Source organism: Pseudoliparis swirei, chromosome 4 (genome assembly GCF_029220125.1).
Source record: "Pseudoliparis swirei isolate HS2019 ecotype Mariana Trench chromosome 4, NWPU_hadal_v1, whole genome shotgun sequence".
NCBI classification, from domain to species: Eukaryota; Metazoa; Chordata; class Actinopteri; order Perciformes; family Liparidae; genus Pseudoliparis; species Pseudoliparis swirei.
Window position 1 is genome coordinate 24,350,605 of NC_079391.1, and position 20,551 is coordinate 24,371,155.

Sequence of the window (20,551 nt, forward strand, 5' to 3'; positions counted from 1 at the left end):
ATTTTATTTACTTAATTTTTAATTTGTTCATTTTAATTTTAATTGTTAATTTGTTCATTTGAATCTTTAATTTTATTTTTAATTTGTAATTTTAATTTTTAATTCTAATTATTTTTATTTTTTATTATTATTTAATTTTCATAATTTTTTTTTACTTTTCATAATTTTTATTTTTCTTTATTTTGCTTTGCTTATGTTTTTATGCAGTGTTTGTTTTGATATGTGCTGAATGGTGATTCAACACGGACATTGCTAGAAGAGTTCAAGACCACATTTGATGACAGTGGGCAAACCTCTGCTTGACAGTTGGTGTCAGTAATGAGGGCATGCACTTGCTGTGTTGATTAGCACATACATTACTCAGGGTTGGGCCTGTGAGCCTTTGGTATTTTGGCAGAGACAAATCAATCTCATTAATAAAAGGGGGGAGTCTGGATTTAATTAATTCGTTAATTGGTTAATTGATTAATTTTTGTTAATTGATTAATTCGTTGATTGGTTAATTGATTTATTTTTGTTGATTGATTTCTGTTAAGTGGTTAATTGAAGTACCTTGAGCTTGCAATAAACAATACAATAATAACAGTGCTTAAGAAAGCCGTCATAATGGGGAAAAATGTCACCAAAGATCCAAAGGTATCTACTCCAGTTGATGTAGTACAGACAAACAATCCTTTGGTCAGCGGCATCGCAAACATCGCAAAGATATCCGAGAAATGGTCAAAACGATGGCCCCAGGTTGACCAACCGTGGCCCAAGGAGGGGACACTCAACCCAGACGTGATTAACGTGATGAAGGTACTTGTGTCCACATACAAGGCAGGCCAAAAGAAAGGCACAAAGGAGGAAGACGCAAAGAGAAGAGACTGGTGGAGCTTGGCATCCTTCGGTTATTTGAAGAGGAAGGACAGAAGCTCAGGAATGCTACCATCGAGAAAAGAGATAAATACGCGGAAGAAATAGAGCAAAATATGAAACAAACTGAGAAACTGCTGACCGACACCGATCCAACTTTCTCACATATGAATCCAGTAAAAAGACGACCACGCCATGAAGAAGAGAAGAAGCCCAAGAGGGTTTATCCGCAGCTCCCAGTGATGAGTCAGAAGGGATCTTATCTGGTCAGAGACAGTGAGGACCAAATAACCGAGAGAGGACGAGCGGAGACAACCATAACAACGTATCCAAATTCCGGAAGGAAGAAGACAACTGACTGGGAGACTGAGGTCGATTGGGTGGAATTGAGAGATGAAGAAATCGACGAGAGTGATGAAGAAGAGGACATGGGGGGATACGATCCTAAAGTCAAGCGGACGCTGGCTAGAGCGGAAAGAAGAGGAGATAGAACCACTCAAGACAATGAAGAGGAGGACAGCGATGAAGAGGATACACAGAGGACTGTGAGAGAGGTTGAAGTAAGCATCGACCGGCTTCTCCGTGACTTGAAGAAAACTGAAAGACAAAAGAACAAAGGAAGCTGATAAAACAGTTGGAAGAGTTGCAGGTACAGAAGGAAGATTTACAAAGAGAAGACTCAAGGCAATCAGGCATGAAGAACAGATTGCGCCGTAGGAAACAGTCCACGCCCAAGACAATGTGCCCAGTGATCGTCCGAGGCCAGAATCTGGAGTATAAGCCATTGCTGAACACCGATATGTCAAATATACTGGAAAAACTGCCCATTATTCAAGACGGAGCACATCCTTGGATTGCAAAACTGGAAGAAATCATGATTGGCTCACAGCCAGCGATGGGAGACATCAAAAGACTCCTGGCTAATCTCCTTGGGGTCCACGGCATGGGAGAAATCCTACAAAAAGCTGGACTGGCGCGGTACGGGGGAACGGCTGTAAATGACTCAGAGCTGTTCGCGGCAAGCAGAGGTCGCTTGTGTAGGGCACTAAAGGAGACATTTCCGACAAATGTGCATCCCGACAACATCTTGATTGAACCACTGGGAGAGGCTGAGAACCCAAGAGCCTATGTGTCAAGAACTCATCAAACATGGAGGAATGTCACAGGGAATGATCCGGATTTGAGTCGCATGGACCAGTCAGTGTTGAGAGGCAAGATCCTGCTGGGTTTGCCGCTGCCAGTACGAAGCAAATTGGCAGAAGTGGTTGGGCTGGGGAGCCTGGAAAGAAAAGTGTACACTGATCATATTGCACACCAGGTGGAGCTGTACAGGAAGAAAGACCAAGACATCAAGGGTCAGGAACAAGAAACCCTCAGGAAATTGAACAATATACAACTCGAGACACAAAGAGGACAGAGAGGAAGCAAGCGTTGGTTATGCAGAGTCAGGCACCACCAACTCAACCTGTGTTGACATCAGAGCCATACCAGGCCCAGTTCCAGCAGCTCCAGCAATCTCCAGTGGCTCCCGCCGCCTTCTACCCACGGGCAGATTACAACCAAGAACAACCCTGGAATGGCAGAAATCAAAGAAATCTCGGAAGAGGAGGACGGTATAATCCCAATTCCCAACAGCGTTCAGACGAATGCTATACGTGTGGAGCCCTTGGCCATTTCGCCCGTGAGTGTAACCAGAGGGGAGGGGATTTCAGAGGAGATTTCAGAGGAAATAATAGAGGAAATCCCAGAGGAGGAGACAGGGGCCAATCCGGAGCGAACAGAGGACCAGTAAACCCTGACAGAGGCCCGGAACCAGGGCTATAGAGGTGCCCGGAAGACTCGAAGGGGAGGTGCCAGCTGGTAGTATCAGGCCCGGAGAAAGATCCAACGATAAAGGTGAAAATAAATAATCGACCATTGGAAGTGATGGTAGACAGCGGAGCGGCTTTCACCTGTATTCGGCCTAAAGATGCTACACATCTCCCCATGTCTGGCCAATGGATCCGGACAATCGGGTTTGAGGGAGTAAAACAGCTGATCCCTCTCACAGAACCAGTTGATCTCAGCTATCAAGAAGTAAAGATCAAACTACCCATATTGGTCTCTGAACATACACCTATAGCGCTGTTGGGAAGAGATGCGTTATGTAGGTTGAAGTGTACAATAAAGTGTACTCCAGACGGCTGTCTGGTTGAAATACCAAACGATATCTTTCATCAATCAGTGATGAAAACAGAGACGGAAGCACCTACAGTATTCTGGATCGGAAACCTCCAGGAAGACCTTGTGGCGCCTGCCAAGTTGTGGGAGAAATTTATCATCGCCAATATGCCCAATGCGAAACTTCCAGAGTATCCACTTCACTGCACGCTCAAGTACTTCGACAAACACGCCCAACCCAACCCAGAAGAATGGCTAAGCCACCAACCAAAGCAAGTCCAACTCAATTCAGGCTGCATAATTGTGGGACCACAAGGAGCAGCAATGAAGATACACCGGGACGACTACGTGAACAGAGAGTTTGATATCACAAGGAGTGTGCCGCATGTGACCTTGTTGGTAAATGAAGAACACACGCAGAAGCAGATAGGAGAAATGATGGCAGAAGCTGAAGAAGCTGTGTTCACACCCCTAAAAGAAAATCAGGCCATTTGGAGGAGCGAGGATCAGCGATTCATCAAGATTATGATCTCGGCTCAAGGACGAGGACAGCCACAAACTGCGAGGATGACACACGAATCAATTTGCAGTGTCAAACTGGACTCGGATGCATTAAGAGAAGAGATGTTACAACAAGTTCCAGAAGATTTATGGGCGCGACATAGTACTGATATTGGACTGGTAAAGTCAGCCCAACCAGTAAGAACTGAACTCAGACCAGGAGCCCGTCCACCTTGGAAAAACCAGTACCCACTGAAGGAAGAGGCAATCCGAGGAATCGCACCACAGATTGAAGGACTTCTGAAGGCAGGTGTCTTGAGGATAACACAGAACCCCCAGAGCAACACGCCTTTGTTGCCAGTGAAGAAGCCAGACAATTCTTATCGTCTGACACATGATTTGAGAGCAGTGAACGAAGCGGTAACTGACTTTCGAGCAGAGGTGCCAGATCCACACACCTTGCTAGACCAAATCCCTGCAAACGCGTCACACTTCACAGTGTTAGATTTATGTGGTGCATTTTTCAGCGTACCACTAAGCAAAGAGAGTCAAGGCCTATTTGGTTTCACATACAATGGACAATCATACGAGTATGAGAGACTGCCACAAGGTTTCAAACACAGTCCTCACATCTTCAACAAAATATTGAAAGACGATTTGGTCGGGATAGACCAGGTGATACAAAGCACTGTGATTCAGTACGTGGATGACATTATCATTTGTTCAACTGATAAGGAAACATGCCATATAGACTCAATTAAACTGCTTCAAGTACTGGCAGAGAAAGGACACAAGGCCTCTCTGAAAAGCTACAATATTGCCAGGAGAAGGTGGCATATTTGGGCCAACAAATCACGCTGGGACATCGAAGCATCTCTGAAATTCATCTGGAAGCCATTCGGACGGCTCCAAAACCCAGAACAGTCCGAGAGATGATGACATTCCTTGGCATTGCAGGGTATTCCTCAGCGTGGGTTGAGGAGTATGCCAGCTTAACGGGACCGTTGAGAGCTATGATCAAGGACACTGGAAATGCTAAACTCCACTGCAACCTTTCTTGGACGCACGATGGCCTTTTGGCATTTGAAATGACAAAAAAGAGATTGCAGGAGGCTCCGGCCTTGGCTCTTCCCGACTACTCTAAGAATTTTGTGCTATATGTATCTACATCCATTGGGGGTAAACATACATGTGCAGTCCTTTGTCAGCCAACAGGTACGGGAACAGGGCCTCAACCTATTTCCTACTACTCCACGGCTTTTTCAGAAGTAGAGTTAGGACTACCACTATGCTACAGGGCAATGGTGGGGGTTTCTCTAATGTACAGTAAAGCATCATCGGTGACCATGGGTTACCCGGTGACAATTCTTACACATCATAGTCTCAGAAATCTTTTGAACTATGGAAAGAACAATTTGACTATGTCTAGGCTCAGAGACTATCATAGGCTTTTAGAGCAGGAGGATGTCACTCTCGTAAGGTGTGTCACGACAAATCCAGCGGAAAATTTGCCAACTCCAGAAGACGGGGAGCCACACGATTGTGTTCATGAAGCAGAGAAATACTCCAGACTGAGGTCGGATTTGAAAGCCCTCCCGTTGAGTGAGGTGGACCTGGAGTATTGGACGGACGGCTCCTGTTATCGTATTGGCGACAAATTGAGTGCTGGATACGCCGTGGTAGTAGCCCAAGGAACCGGATTCACGGTTGAAAAAGCTGAAGTGATACCACAGCCGGCATCGGCGCAGCTTGCGGAGCTCGTGGGCCTGACTGAAGCGTGTTTGCTGGCCGAAGGAAAGCGAGTGACAATATACACCGATTCTGCTTATGCGCATAATGTGTGTCATCTGTTTGGATCCGTATGGAAGAACCGAGGATTCAAGAAAACGGATGGGTCTCCGATACAACATCACGCCCAGATCATGAAACTGCTGCACGCTATGATGAAGCCCAAAGAAATAGCGATAGCCAAATGTGCAGCACACAAAAAGGATGCTTCAAAGATTTCAAAAGGGAACAGAGCGGCAGACGAAGCAGCCAAAGCAGTCACAGGAGCAAACAAAGTGGGCAAAATCCTGCTCGTCACTCATGAAGTGACCTTGGAAGACAAAATAACACTCAAAGATGTAATTTTGATACAGGAAGCCGCCCCGGAAACGGACAAACAGCTGTGGGTAGAGCGGGGTGCCACCCGAGATTCTACCGAACTTTGGAGAAATCATGAGGGACTGATAATCGCACCACCGGACTTGTTGGGCCTAATGATTCATGAGGCGCATGGTCTGGCTCACGTGGCAAGGGGGGAAGTCAAGAGAAAAATCACAAAGGAGTATGGTTTCTGGGCACCTTATTTGCTTCAACAGATTGATTATGTGATAGGCAGGTGCACAATTTGTCTAAAAAACAATGTTCGGAGGGGAGTGACGGTCCCACCAGGTTACATTCCAACCCCAAGAGGTCCAATGCGAAAACTGGTGGTGGACTATGTGGACATGATAAAACCAATTGACGGTAAAAGATACATGCTGGTCGTTGTGGACAGATTTTCCCGATGGCCGGAAGCATGCCCGACAAAACGTAAAGATGCTCAGTCAGTTGCCAAGTTCTTGTGTAAAGAGGTCATATGCAGATGGGGCTCCCAGACCGAATATCCTCAGACAATGGGAAAGAGTTTGTGGACAAACGGTGAAATTGATCTTGCAAAACTAGGAATTAAACAGCGCCTTGGTGCAGTCTACCATCCGCAAAGTCAAGGGATGTGCGAAAGAATGAATGGTGTTCTAAAAAATCGTATTGTCAAAATATGTCAGCACACGGGTTTGAATTGGGTGGCAGCACTGCCATTGGCGTTAATGGTATGTCGCTCGAGTGAACTCCGCGATTTACACATGACACCGCATGAGTTGGTTACAGGAAGGCTGATGCCAACGCCTTGTCTACGGACAAGTGGGAAAGGACCAAGCCTGGCCCTTTTAGAAGATGAAATGCAAAAGTATGTTACATATATGGTTAATCTACATAAAAGAATATCCACATATGTTTCCGCCAGGCAGGCAAGACAGGAGGGACAAGCAGAGCTCGAAGAGCAAACCAGGAACACAGTGCAGACTGGAGACAAGGTGTTCAAAAAGGTATTCAGAAGGAAGTGGTATACTGAACGCCGTGAAGGACCATTCGAGGTGATTCGCAGTACGGGAACCGCGGTCCAGGTCAAGGGGTCGCCAACGTGGTACCACTTATCACATTGTGTCAAAGCACCTGGAGAGGAGGCGACACAGTCACAGATCCAAGAGGTGGAAGGCTCGAGAGAGCCTGACAACGATGCGGGAGAACATGCGCCAGACAGGAGGATGCATGAAAATCCACAGAGTCAGAATTCAGAAGGAGAGGCCGTCCAGGAAGAAGATAATGTTGATGTTCCTGTACACACTTCTGATGATGCCGGAGACGTTTGCACAGGAGACGGGCAGGGAAATGGGTATCGCGATATTGTCATCCAACATGTCCCAGATACAGCAAGACCTAGTTCGGTTGGCTGTGATGTTCCTGGGGCCTCACAGAGGAGTGAGTCCACGACAGGACAACTCAGAGAGGTGGGGAGACAGAGGAGCCCGAGACCCGTTAGGAAAAGGGTTAAACCAAACCGTTACGAGGACCAGGGTTGAAGTGACCTTGGGAAAGTCAGTTCAGCTTCCGTGCAAGTGCCCCGGAGTAGACAGAAGAAACGGGAAACGTAGAGTTGAGTGGGAAGATAGCCGTGGCAGGGTTATAGACCTAGAAGGGAAACTACCAGCAGGGAAGTTTACATTACTCACTGACAGAAGGAGACTGGAGATTAAGAGAGATTGCAGTCTGTATATACGACAACCTCAACCGGAAGATCAGGGAGATTACAAGTGTTCTTTTTACGACTCACCCGTTGGGAGTGAGCGGCCCGGTTTAGGACTTAGAGTTCACATAGTATCACTAGTGATACTAGGGGGGAATACATCAATCCCCCAGACAAAAGCTGTAAAAATAGAAGAAAAATCCATCCTGTCAACACTGAAAGCCATAAATGCATCACACCTAACTACCAGGGCGCCTCAGAAGATTCCGACAAAAAGACCTCCTTTAGACAATCAAGCTACAGCAATGACACCTTTAGTTCAGACTACCACAGCAATGACAACTGCAGTACTCACTACACCAGTGATGACGCCATCGGTGCGCACAATAATTGAGAAGACAACATCAGTTACGTCCAAGAACGTGATTAATGCAACCCAGAAGTTGATGGAAACATCAAAACTTAGTACGAACAGTAGAAACAAGAGTGTGGAGTCTAGAACCCAGATGATAAAAGAGGATTATGCAGAGCCATCGATGCTAGATCAGAGGGCTAGTTCAAACATAGTTGATGACTCATCTAACTCTGTTCAGTCACCTGGAAACATGCACACAGTACAAAAGAGAGAGGCTAAATGGAGGGCGTTTGGATTTGATCCTTCAGTGTTACAAATATCAGACCCTTGGGCAAGTAGGAACCTATGGTTCCAACAATTAACTCATGCTGTAAGAGCGGGTGCGAGGCGGGATGGCCCAAGTCTAGTGAGAGTTTTATCACCTATCTCATGGCCTTCAGTTTTCGAGAGTAGACCAGAGCCACTCACCGCTGTGTGCCAGAGTTATGCATTATCATGGCTGTTGTACAACCAGCAGTCTGCAGTAGATATAGTAATGTCCTGGTCAATTCATCTGTTTACACCTAGAGCCTTCTGTTCTTGGTTGAAGGACTTAGCTTATATAAACTTACTTGATAAACACGAAGATATCAGGACGGCGGTCCCTGATACAATGGAAGTAGCACCAGCAAAGGCAAACTTCTGCTTTTGTTCAAATACAACTTATGGTGGGCCAGGTATGTTCATGGGGATTTCGGATTGTGGCGGGTACTCGATGGACCTGGGGATTAGGAAGCACAAAACTCAGAATGAGTCGCATGTAGTAACATTTGATGTATCAGATAAGAAGAAGAAGTCTGTGAAGGTTACGAATCAAATTTTGCCCGGGAATGTGACTATCGGTAGCTTTAAGGATATTTGGTGGATTTGTGGAACCAAAGCATACATATTTCTACCATATGGGTGGACGGGATGCTGTTATATGGCAACATTGAAACTTCCATACGAGGTCCTCACCTTCAAGCAGGGAAAGAGACCTGCCGACTCAAATGCTGCTCAAAGACGAAGGAAGAAACGTGAGATGGCTCAGTTTCACAATTTGGAATCTTACCATTGGAGGGTGAGCATCGGAGAGAAATGGGGAATAGGATTATTTCCATGGTATGGGGTGACGTTTCTGGCGGACCACATAGATAATATCACATACACCTTACAGGGCTTTGCGAATGAGACCATAAGAGGTTTCGAATTACTGTCAAACACTCAGAGGAGCCACAGACTGACATTGCTAAAACATGACATGGCCCTGGATTATATTTTGGCCAAACAAGGAGGCCTTTGTGTGTCTTTAAATTTAACTGGAGATGCTTGCTACACCCTGATTCCTGACAGTTCTGACAATATGACGAGTGTCATAGAGGCATTGAAACTCATAAGGGATGCGTTTGGACCATCGAAGGATGCTGGATGGTCTGCAAATTCTTGGCTGCAGGACAAATTAGGGCCGTTAGGAGCAGTGTTGGTCCAGATCGTGGTAGCACTCGTTCTGTCATTGTGTGTGATGTTTTGTTTCTGTACACTATTGCTAACCTTTGCAAAAGTTATGATACTCAGATGGGTTGGAGTGGTGATGCCCGGCGATCAGACTCAGATGCCACTATTGCGAGGTGCGGAGACGGACGTGGATGAGGACGACAGGGGAGTGATTAGAATGATGGACAAATACCCATTTTGAATAACTAAGGATTACTATAATCTTAAAACAGACATATATATTAAAGGAACGATATGTTTTATAATTTTACATTTACTCATAAAAGTGTTAATCTGTGTTGATGTCTGATTTGTGTCTGTTGTGTATGCAAGGATACTGGTCGTCTCTTCTGTCATTCTAGAACAACGGGGGAGACCACAGGGGAGGATGGAGTGCTGAAGGACTCCAGGGGTGGAATGGAGTCGATTATATCAAACATGAACAATACCAGTGGCCTACAAGACTCTGGACAAGGACTGGTGGAACAACCACCAGAGTCAAGACGTCCTCAAGAACCGAGTCCAGCTGCTGAAGAGCTAAAGTGTTACATACTCTTGTGTATTCTCGTAGATTTGTCATTATCAAAATTACGAATGTATTTTCTTGTTTAGGTGTTAATTGTGGGGGAAACGATATTTTCTGTTCTTTGGTAAATATAATGGAATCTCAAGTGTTTATTCGGCGTGACATTTAGGGACAGCAGGGGAACAGGCAGGAGGAGGTCTGGGGGAAAGGTCCAATGGGATGACCAGCCGGACCCCTGGACATCATTATTTTGTTATTATTTACTGAGGAATTCCTGATGTATTTGCTAAAAAACCATTTCCCTACACAATTTGCTAAAACCTTTCTGATTTCAGTGGTATGGAGTTTAATTTAAGGTCGCCTAGGCAGAGGGACCGTGAAATAATTTTCCTGTCTACATTGCTAAGAAAAGATAACTGCCCGACAGGTTTTTCAATTTCACATGTAATACTTCATTTTACACCACTTTTACACTTCATACAGTCACAAGTAATGTTGGAACTTTACTGAAGGACGGGGTGGTATTTTTGTCATGATAATACACCTGTATGTTTGCATTGAGTGTTTGTTTATTGGCGAGAGTCTATCAACTCTCGAGGGGGGAATATGTCGTGTATTTTGCATCTTACTCTTAAAGATACAGCTAGTTTATAGATCTGAGAGAAGAAGGCCCCACGAGAATTTGGAGGGAAGAGTTCCTTTGTCTCACGTTGGCGCCACAGTCCACAGCAGGGGACTGCCCTATATATCCATATTTGGTGGCCAACGCGCCAGAGATCATCTTTGGAGGAAGGGGGGCTATAGGGATTCTATAGGGAACCTATAGAATCGAACATAAGACCTCCCACTTTCTCTTATCTATATAAGCTGTAAACACACATAGCTCCGTTGAATTCCTTATACACGGACCCGTGGATTCCCAGCCGTTCGAACGAAGCGTCTGTTTTTACTTTGTACTCTAAAGAATAAACTTTGTATTCTTGGAGTGCTGGGTCTCTCGCAACTTCTTTTTCTACAAGTCCTCATTCAAACGGCGCCGACGGAACCAAGAAGAAAGATACAACATCCTCATTGTTCTTTTTTTTTTTAAAGTATCGGTTCAGGCACCGGTATCGTTTTAAAAGTACCGGTTTAGCACCGGTATCGGAAAAAACCCAAGCGATACCCATCCCTAGTCAGAATTAAGATTTTGGAATTCGCTGGAGAGTTTGGCACCAACACACAAGACAATCTGGCAGAGGCCTAGTGGAAGTGAGGGAGCTAAATAGTGAGGGACTAATGAGGGGATGGGCTGCAGGTGAGACGGGTGTGAGGACCAGGTGAAGGGAATGAGAGACTAATGGTGCGTTCACACCGGACGCGTCGAAAAAATTCTCGACGCGTCTGACGCAGCAGGCTCGACGCGCGTCGAAAAAAGGGTGTTCACACCAGACGCGTCGGACGCGTCGGGGGCGGAGTAATAAATGGATCGAGGAACGACAGGACTGCAGAGTACTTCCACTTTTTAGTGGACTGAGCTGCACTCCCACTGCTCTTCTCGCTGCTCTCTCTTCTTCTCTCTTTGATACGTGTCTCTGAGACTTTTCCACCTACGGCGGCAGATCTCCTCTGCCATGAAACACATATGCCGGCGGTTGGTTGATAGTAAAGTACAACAAATAGCGAGAATAAAAGCAAATACATACATTCAAAATTTACCAGGTAGTCCCACGGCTTCTCCGACCTTGTTCCACGCTTTATCTTTATAGCTCCGGTTTCGGTAAGCATAAAGAGTTGTATCGTAAAGTTCGGGGTGCCCACAGACAGCGACAATAATCTTTTCCTCCATTTAAAAACCGGCAGGACGATGACGAGCGGAGCTGCTCAACGCTGATTGGCTGACGCAACTATGACTCACGCGTCTTTGCTGCCAGAGTTGGGAAATTTCAACTCGCGCGTCAACGAGCTGCGTCTGTTCGCTCTGTTCGCTGAGTTCGCCCCGCGACAAACCCTCTGTTCGTGCTGCTTCAAACGCGTCTGACGCGCTGCTCGCTGGAAAATACGCAGCTTCGACGCAGCTTTGCATTGACTTAACATGTAATCTCGACGCGCGTCAACATTTTGACGCGTCCGGTGTGAACACACCATAACGAGGTGAGGATGACAGGATCTGGAATGACAGGAGAGTTAAGCCCTTTCTCAATATGCGTTCTTGTCTGTACTTCTCTGTACTTGTGGACACGTGAAACGTCATCAGTCGCAGCCCGAGTACATGTTCCAATTCAAAGTCCGCTTCTCGCAAAGCACGGTCAAAATGCCCGGATCCTCCCACTTTCCGGAGGATGCATCAGAGGAGACTTGTGCGTACTCTGGCCAGCCGATATCCCAGAATGCATTTCACACCAGCAACCGGAAACGATAGAGGACGAGAAAATAAACAACTGACAGTTGACTTTTAATAAATACTACTGTTGTTGAGTCACGGAATGTAATTTTACGATGTTTTCAGGCGAGAAGTTAGGCGTATAAAAATCAAATCTGTGGTCGGTTTGTTATGATTCAGCCTAATAAAGATCTGCGCCGTAGATTTGAGGTTCTGCTCGCGGGACCACTGAGCTCCGGAGCGCCGGGCGGTCAGCGCGCTGTGTGGCCGTCGACAGCAGCCTGATCTCGGCAGGACTCTTTTAAATGCTCCGCTGGCTCTGACATCTCCGTAGCGGTTTAACATGAGATATAATTCGGTTTGGAGGATCTAACGAGCACAAAGAGTGTATTATTTATTCACAGATAACGTCACATGTTTGACTAAGGGTTGAGATTCATAACTTAATATTTTAATTATATTTTAACGTTGAACTCATGGTGTCTTTTTACTTTTGACCGAATTTTTTGCAATTTCATGTGTAATATAACTATATATATATATGTATATATATACACACAACATACAATATATATGTATGTATATAACATATTTATTATATATAATCTAAATATTAATAAACGATATATATATATATATCACACACACACAATTAAAAATAAAATAATTATATTTAAAGGATAATGAAAAAAGCAGGGTTGTCATATTTTGTTTGACTGTAAAAAATAATTTACATTGAATAATTGGACTAAATTCATGAGCAAGAACAGCTGATGTGGTGACGTCATCAAGAAAGCTGCTGTTCCAATCGCTGAAAGACCGTCCTCCCGTCCTCCGGAGTCTGGACTCCCAAGACCAGACTCCTAAGCCAAGACTCCAAAAGAACTCAAGTCTGTACTCAGTGTACTTGGAATTGAGAAACGGCTTGAATATAACTATGAAGGTGGAGAAGTTGTGACAGAACCTCCCCTTCTAGGGACGTCCCTTGACTGGGCTGGTCCGGATGAGCACGATGGAAGGCCGTGATCAGGGAGGGGTCCAGTATGTCGCGAGTGGAGACCCATTGTCGCTCCTCCGGCCCATAGCCCTCCATATCCACGAGATATTGAAGTCCCCTACCGCTGAGATTTCAGCAGGCGACGGACCATGTACATAGGATCCCCGTCGAGGAGCCAGGGGGGTGGTGGGGGTCTGGGGGAGGGGTAAAGCGGGCTTTCTTCGACTTGATGACAGAGAGTCATTTTTATTCCTAAATGCTGATGAATGAAAAAAAAGGGGGCTCCAGCAGAAAGGGCACTTTTCTCAGCCAGGGCAAAAGGGCTGGTGCTTGAGCACCACTAGGGGTCTATCTGTGCATGTGCCTGGCTGATATCCATGGGCACAGAGACCCGTGGCTGAGCTGGGAAAGGTGTTGTGGGCATACTCAACCCACAGAAAAAAAGAGGCCTTAAAATCATGATCTCTATAAGTTTGGTAAAAAACTGTGACATGTGAGTGAGCGAAGACGATTAGAATACTGTGAGACTACTCAAAGAAATGAAAACCATGATACATAGAGGTAGCGGTAGACTATCAATACACTGAATGGCAGCTGCTGAACAAATATCAAAGACTGTTCTCAATTTCATGAAAAAAGAAACATTTTAACGTTACAGATTACGTTATTTAAATTTTGTATCATTTTATTCATATGCGCTGTACTCGATTTCCCCCTGCATTATCGGTGAAACTATATTCTGACCCACAGCTGCTTGATCACAGATGACTCCTTCTTCTACTCCTTGAACCTGGTGTATTTCATCCTCATATTCATCTTCAACACTGGCATACTGATGGCGGTGGCCTCGAACATCTGCAAGATGAAACAGGTGATCAGGAGCAGCTCAGCGCATGGGCCAAGGGAGCGACCCGGGACCACAAGAGGTTCGGCGAGACCTGCAAGAGCAGCCTGACCGTGATGGGTCTCACTTGCCTGATGGAGACCTGTAAATAATATATACTATAGCTTAGCATAGCCTAGTGTTGTGTGCATAAATGTTATTGTGTAAAGTGAAAAAACACTGGATAAAGGTTAGAAGCTTCAGCAGGGCATTCCGGCGCCTGACTGATCAAAGAAGATAACAGTGACACACGAAAGAAACTTTATGCACCACGCTCACCCTAGATTTGAATAGAACAAAGCAACACTCATGCTCACATGAATAGAAAGTCACAGGAGACAATTACTGAGCGCAGATAAGATAAGGAACGGCCCAGCTGTTGCAACTATTATCCTGTTTTCTTCCGGATTCACACACACACACACACACACAATGGCTCTCTCTGCCACTCTCACACACACACACACACACACACATGCCCTCTCTGACCCCACACACACACACGCCTGCACTGGCCCCTTTGTAATTATCCTGAGAACGACCTTCTAGGAGCAGCAGGTCCCATCTCGGAAGAGATAAGACTATCTTAGAAAACGCTTGATAGATGTAAAGTAGTGATGGTGAGATGAAGCCTCATGAGGCATCGAACCACTTCAGCCAATTGGTTCGAGAAAGGGTTCATTTCTCGAAGCTTCATGTGCTCACGACACCCCCTACTGGCCAAGTGTATAATCACAGGCAGCTGTATCTGAACCACATAATCGTGATGCATTGAATTGTTGTGTCTGTTATGGCTGTTGGGAATGACTATGAATTACAAAAATGTATGACCAAATCATTTCTGTACATAAATTATCACATATGTGCATAATAAAATATTTTTTTAATCTATTCTGTGTGTGTAAATGTTCCCAAAATGGTAGTATCATATGATACGGCAGGTTGTGTAACAATGTTATTATGTCACTTTAGGAAAATGGCATGGGCTTAAGCAGGCAGAGGACAGTGAACGTGTGTGTGTAACTAGGAAGAGGGGACTGAATATGCTTGTGTAACTTGGACAGTGATGTACAGAACAGGGGACATTTTATTCATTTTTATTCAGAAATAACAGTTTCTCAACAGTTCCATCTTATCACCTATCCTTCTCTCCTCACTCTCCAAACTATCTCTCTCTCTAAACTCTCCAAACTCTCAACCAACAACCCACATGTTGAATGGAGCCTGAGGGGTTTATATTGCTGTCAAACCTCCCGGCAAAATCTGAACCACTTCCCGAAGGAGTCACGTGGTACAGCCGGGCAGCGAGGCTTCGGACGTCATCATTTTTGGCTCCTCCCCTAAATGAAGCAAGCCTCGATACGGAAACGCCCCCTCCATTACTCGACACACGCTTCGAAGCGTCGGCACATCTCGTAACAACACTAATATAAAGTAAAAGTCTACCGCTGTTTATTTCAGTCAGAGCCGTCCGGTGGTGTGTTCCTGTCCAACATCAGCAGACCACCTGGGACCTGGCCTTCCTGGGCTCAGGATACATCAACGACACCAGCCTCTACCTCTTCTGCATCCTCAACTCCACACAAGGTCTGCTGCCTGTTCTGCTCCTCTCTGTTCAAAGGTTCTTCCACCTGTCTACGTGTTGACTGGTGTGTCTTTATCAGATATCTTCTCTGTACCGCTACTCATGGTGTTAATGCGTCTCTTTCTCCAAGGTTCCTTAATTTTCATGTGGATCTGTCTGACAGCTAAGAAGCAGAGCAAGAGAGACATGGAGGAGTGACTGACTTCCACCCCTCTGAAGACTTCAGGAGTCAAATATGATTAGACTGCTGGTGATCCAAGGCCTGGTCCCAATCTTCTCAAAGACTTACGGATTCTTGGAATCGGAGGGTTTGATTCTGTCCCATGGTTAAAACATAGATCATGGTTGAGGGCTCTCTCGCAGATGTCGTATATCTTCTGTCGGCCGTGATGTTGAAGAGATCTCTGCGGACACTGTCTTATTGCTGATATAATGCAGTTTTTATAACAGAAAGAAAACAGGTCTAATTACGAGTGTACTGCTACAGCCCGGGTGATTTCAGAAGGCCCAGAAAATCCACACAAAGGACTGTGTGTTACCTCCTTTAAGGAAGCAAGGAGGGGGCGTTAGTCGAATCACGTCATTACAGTGGTGGGCCGTCAGGGCCAGCAAGGCCTTCTCTGCTGGCCTAAACATCATCAGAATATAATTTTTTTTAAAATATATTTTTCCACAAATATGTATTCAATTATTCCCCAGAGTAAGAGTTATTCTCTTAATTTCATAGCTTTCCTCTTGGTTGCACTGCTTCCAGTCCCAGGTTTGGAAGGCTGGTCTTTATGTTAGATCTTTTATCCAATCATATTCAGCCATCATGTGTTGCCAGGGGTCTAAAATCTGCCCTCATGCCTTCAGAATCAACATTGCGGGCGCTGGTAGCTTAAAGTGAATGGAAATGAATATTTGGTGTCAACCAATCAGCTTTAGACTTGGCTCCTGTAGGCCTGCTAGCTGGCCCCGGAACCGGCACAGGAGCCAGCTAGCAGGCGTCGTGCGTGCACGTCTTTTGATTGTATTACCAATATTGAGAGGCGGGTCCTATGGGCAGGTATATGCAGAACCTCAGAACTAGGAAACTGAATTTGATAAACGAATTAATTTGCGTACTACTAAGCTGTTTTTTCAACCCACAATGGCGGAAGGAGGAGAAGACATCAATTTGGTCGAGGATATAATTATAACGCCATTCTCAAGACAAACTTTAAGACCGACGCCGACGCTACAAAGCCCGTCACAGGCGGGGAAGAGGTTCGTTTGCCACTTTCAAAGTTCCAACTACGAGCGCTACCAATGGCTCAGGCTCCGAGAAGCTCTGCACACCGGACTGCTGGGAATGCCTATTATTTGCAAGTGATCGATTTGATGTTTGGAGCCACACTGGCTTTGCAAACTTGAGTTGTCTAATCAAGGCAGCAACGAGACACCAAAGTACGGCTCGGCACTTACAAGCAATGGTGCTTTGAAAACTTTTTTTCTACAGATCAACGAACAAGCGCGCAGGGCAACGGAGCTGCACAATGAAAAGGTGAAGAACAATAGGGAAATATTGAAAAGACTCATTAATTGTGTCATGTGTTTGGGTAAACAGGAACTTTCATCTTCATCATCACGGTGAAACTGCTCTGGGTGACAATGCGCTGTTTAGTGAACACACTGTAAAAAATAAGTTGGACTTAAAGCTCAAAGTTTGTGGACCAGAAAAGGATAGAAGAAGAATATTAATATAACTCTGTTGCACTCGACTATGTTCTTGCCTATTAGTTGAACTGTACTGTATTGCACTCTTCCCCTGCAATTCTCTGAATAAAAATGTCAATTTCAAGGTGACACAACGCCTGGTTATACTGCGTCTCTGTCTAACTGTATAGTGTCTAGAGCCATGGCATTATAATGAAAGTAATAAGAGGTGGATTAATTCGGGTGGGACTGTGTAGGACCTCACTGAAGGCCCAGGCCCACGGCACGCCACTGCGTCATTACATGAGGGTCTTCTAAACTCAAACATCCGGTCCAACTCTAAACAATGGCATTCTTTACCATGAAAACCCTGTGGGCCTCTGAGGCCAGATCTATATTCCTGGCTGTACATTTAAGAGCTGTAATGCAAAATACACTACACAGACATTTTGAGCCTTTTTCTGTCAGGGTCTCTGCAGGCGTTGCCTGAGGAATTGCCACAATTTATAGCAATGTGGCGTCAAACATGTGATAACCAGTGGAAGCATAAGAAAAAGAAAAAAGATAAACAAAAAAGACAGCACATGGACGTAGAGCCTGGCTAATTACACAAATACCTTTGGGATTAAAGATGGAACATGAAAACACATGAACTCATAGTTTCCATCACACAACTTTATTCATCAAACAGTTACAAATAATATTACTGCTACCGTATTGCTTTTATTATCATTAAATTATATGCACTTCTACTATTTCTGCTACTTTTGGGGGGGATCCATATCCAATGCAAGGGTCCTGGGACAGAGGATGTCATATGCTGAACAGATTGTAAATTCCTCTGGGTCAAATGTGGCATTTTGTGAAATCTGGCTATAAAGATGCAATTTATAAACCCTTTGAGGCAAATTTGTAATTTGTGATAATGGGCTATACAAAATGAACTGAATTGAATTGAAAACAAAGCATACATGTCTCAACTCCGGGTTCACTTTATTCTGTACCTTGAGAGGAGACTAGATGACTACCAAAAACAGACAACAGGGAGAACAAATATCATCCACTATAATATTTATGAAGAGGCTAAGAGTAGAATTCACATCACACATTCACTAATCAGGAGAAAAAGCACATGTAATGCTGCGACACAACAGAGGAAAAGGAATGAGGTCCAGATACTGTAGATCTGTTATTTATTATTTTTATAAGCTACTTATGATGTCACCCAACTTCTATTATAGGTTGTATACAGTATATTGTACTCAAATTACATACAATTATTTTTCCTTCAATAGGTGCAAGAATTCTTCCATTAAAAGTTTGGTATTAGTATCAAATGATACCTGCGTTGGTTATATTTTGTATGAGCTTGGAGTTGAATGTTCACCTCCTCAGTTTTTTAAAATACAACCTCTACAAGAGGAAATGTAAATAATTTAACATATTTTTTACAAATAAATATCAATATATTGTGTAAGCACGATAATACCAACTAAGACACACATACTTATGTTTACCTGTCTAAAATCTAGAAATTAAGTTTTTATAAACTAATACAGAAAACAAGATGTTGTATCTACTCCTCTTCCACTAACAGAAAATAAAGCTAACAAATAAAATATGCATTGTCATGTGGAGTCTCTGAACTACATCTACTTTAGTCCCTTTTTAAAACAAAGAAAGTTCCTTCTCTCCAAACAGTTCCTCATTGGCAACACGATCCCCGTCTTCGACATCGTCCCACAGTACATCCCGGGTGGAGGGCAGGCTTGCAGTTGTTCCGACAGCGGCATCCCGTTCACCCACAGCCACTCTCCTGCCAGGAAACGTAGACCTATCCACACCTCTGGCGTCTGGGAATCCTGGATCACTTTTGCGGATTCCGAGTTCCTGACTACAAAGTCCATGTGTGGGAGATCAAAGCGATGATTTGAGTAGTTGTTGCTTGAAGTGGAGTCAGTCTCAAGAGTCCTGCAGTGCTCCAGAGCCTCTTCCCATGTCTTGTTCTCTTTCACCAAGATTAGATCATCATAACACAGAAAAGCTATTTCACTTTCACATGAATAATCAAACCAACTCAAAGATAACATTAGAACGCAATCCTTATTTCCATTAACATTATTAGATTGACCTGTTTGCCAGTTTGTAAAGTTGGTTTTGTCTCCATCAGACCATTTCCAGACATTTGCATTAATTGTGTCTCTTTGTAGACCAATCACACATCTATTCTTCTGGCATGGACCCTCTAGTGCATCCAAATCATTCCTATTTCGAATAGTAGCCAGGTCAGTATGGTGCTTCCTGCAGTAGTCTTGGGCCGAATTCCAGGTCATTTTGGTCGCCACGTAAACATATCTTCTGGCATGGTTAGAGGCCTGCGCGAACAGAGGGAGGTTGAAGATGAAGACGAAGATGACGAGACCATTGGAGCTGCTCTTCCAGAACATGATTCCCCAGAGATGTCTTGACTTTACTCTACGGCAGATTTGGCATCAAGGTCCCGGCACAATGTTCTCCGTTTAACGTCCCGCTTCAATACCTTTAGTTCTATGTTGTTACCAACTCAGCCAGACTCACTGAGTGAATCACTACCACAAGTTTCCCAACATAAGGAGCCTGGGACTCACTTGGCCAGTCCCACTGACACTCCCCTAACATCAAACTGACCAATTAGATCGTCCACATCAACATGGGTAGGATTGCATCAGAACACACACAACACTCAGGCTCATCCAGTGGAGGAAGCGTTTCACTTGAATGACCCCTGTGATGTTGTCATGAAAGATGTTGGATTATGATGCATTCACATGTCATAGTACTTTAATGTCATAGTTGGTGAAGATGGAGTCAGACTCATTAAATTCTATATTTACTTGTTCATTTCACAGTGCTCATTAATGAACTTTGTTTTCGTGACACAAAGTGCAAATGTTCCCCTTTGGTGGTTTGTCATCTGAGGACAGAAGTTACAAAGTCACAGGTGGAGTTGAATTTCTGAAACACTGTCAAACCAACTACCGTGTATTTCAGATAGTTGATTTTATGAATAGTAACTATAGCAGTCAATCAAATAATATACTATTAGTATAGTAAAATAATCTTGAAGTATGTGTGGCATAAAAAGTATGTTGCACTGGGCAGAACCTTCAATGAAATATATAAAATAGAATCTTTTTAAAGTATAATTGGCATAAAAAATAGGTTGCAGTTTTTTTTAGATAATGAACTGACACATGTTCACTCATGCTCATGACATTATTTTTTCCTATTTGTTTATTTAAATCAGAGAGCCAGGCAAAGCATCTCTTC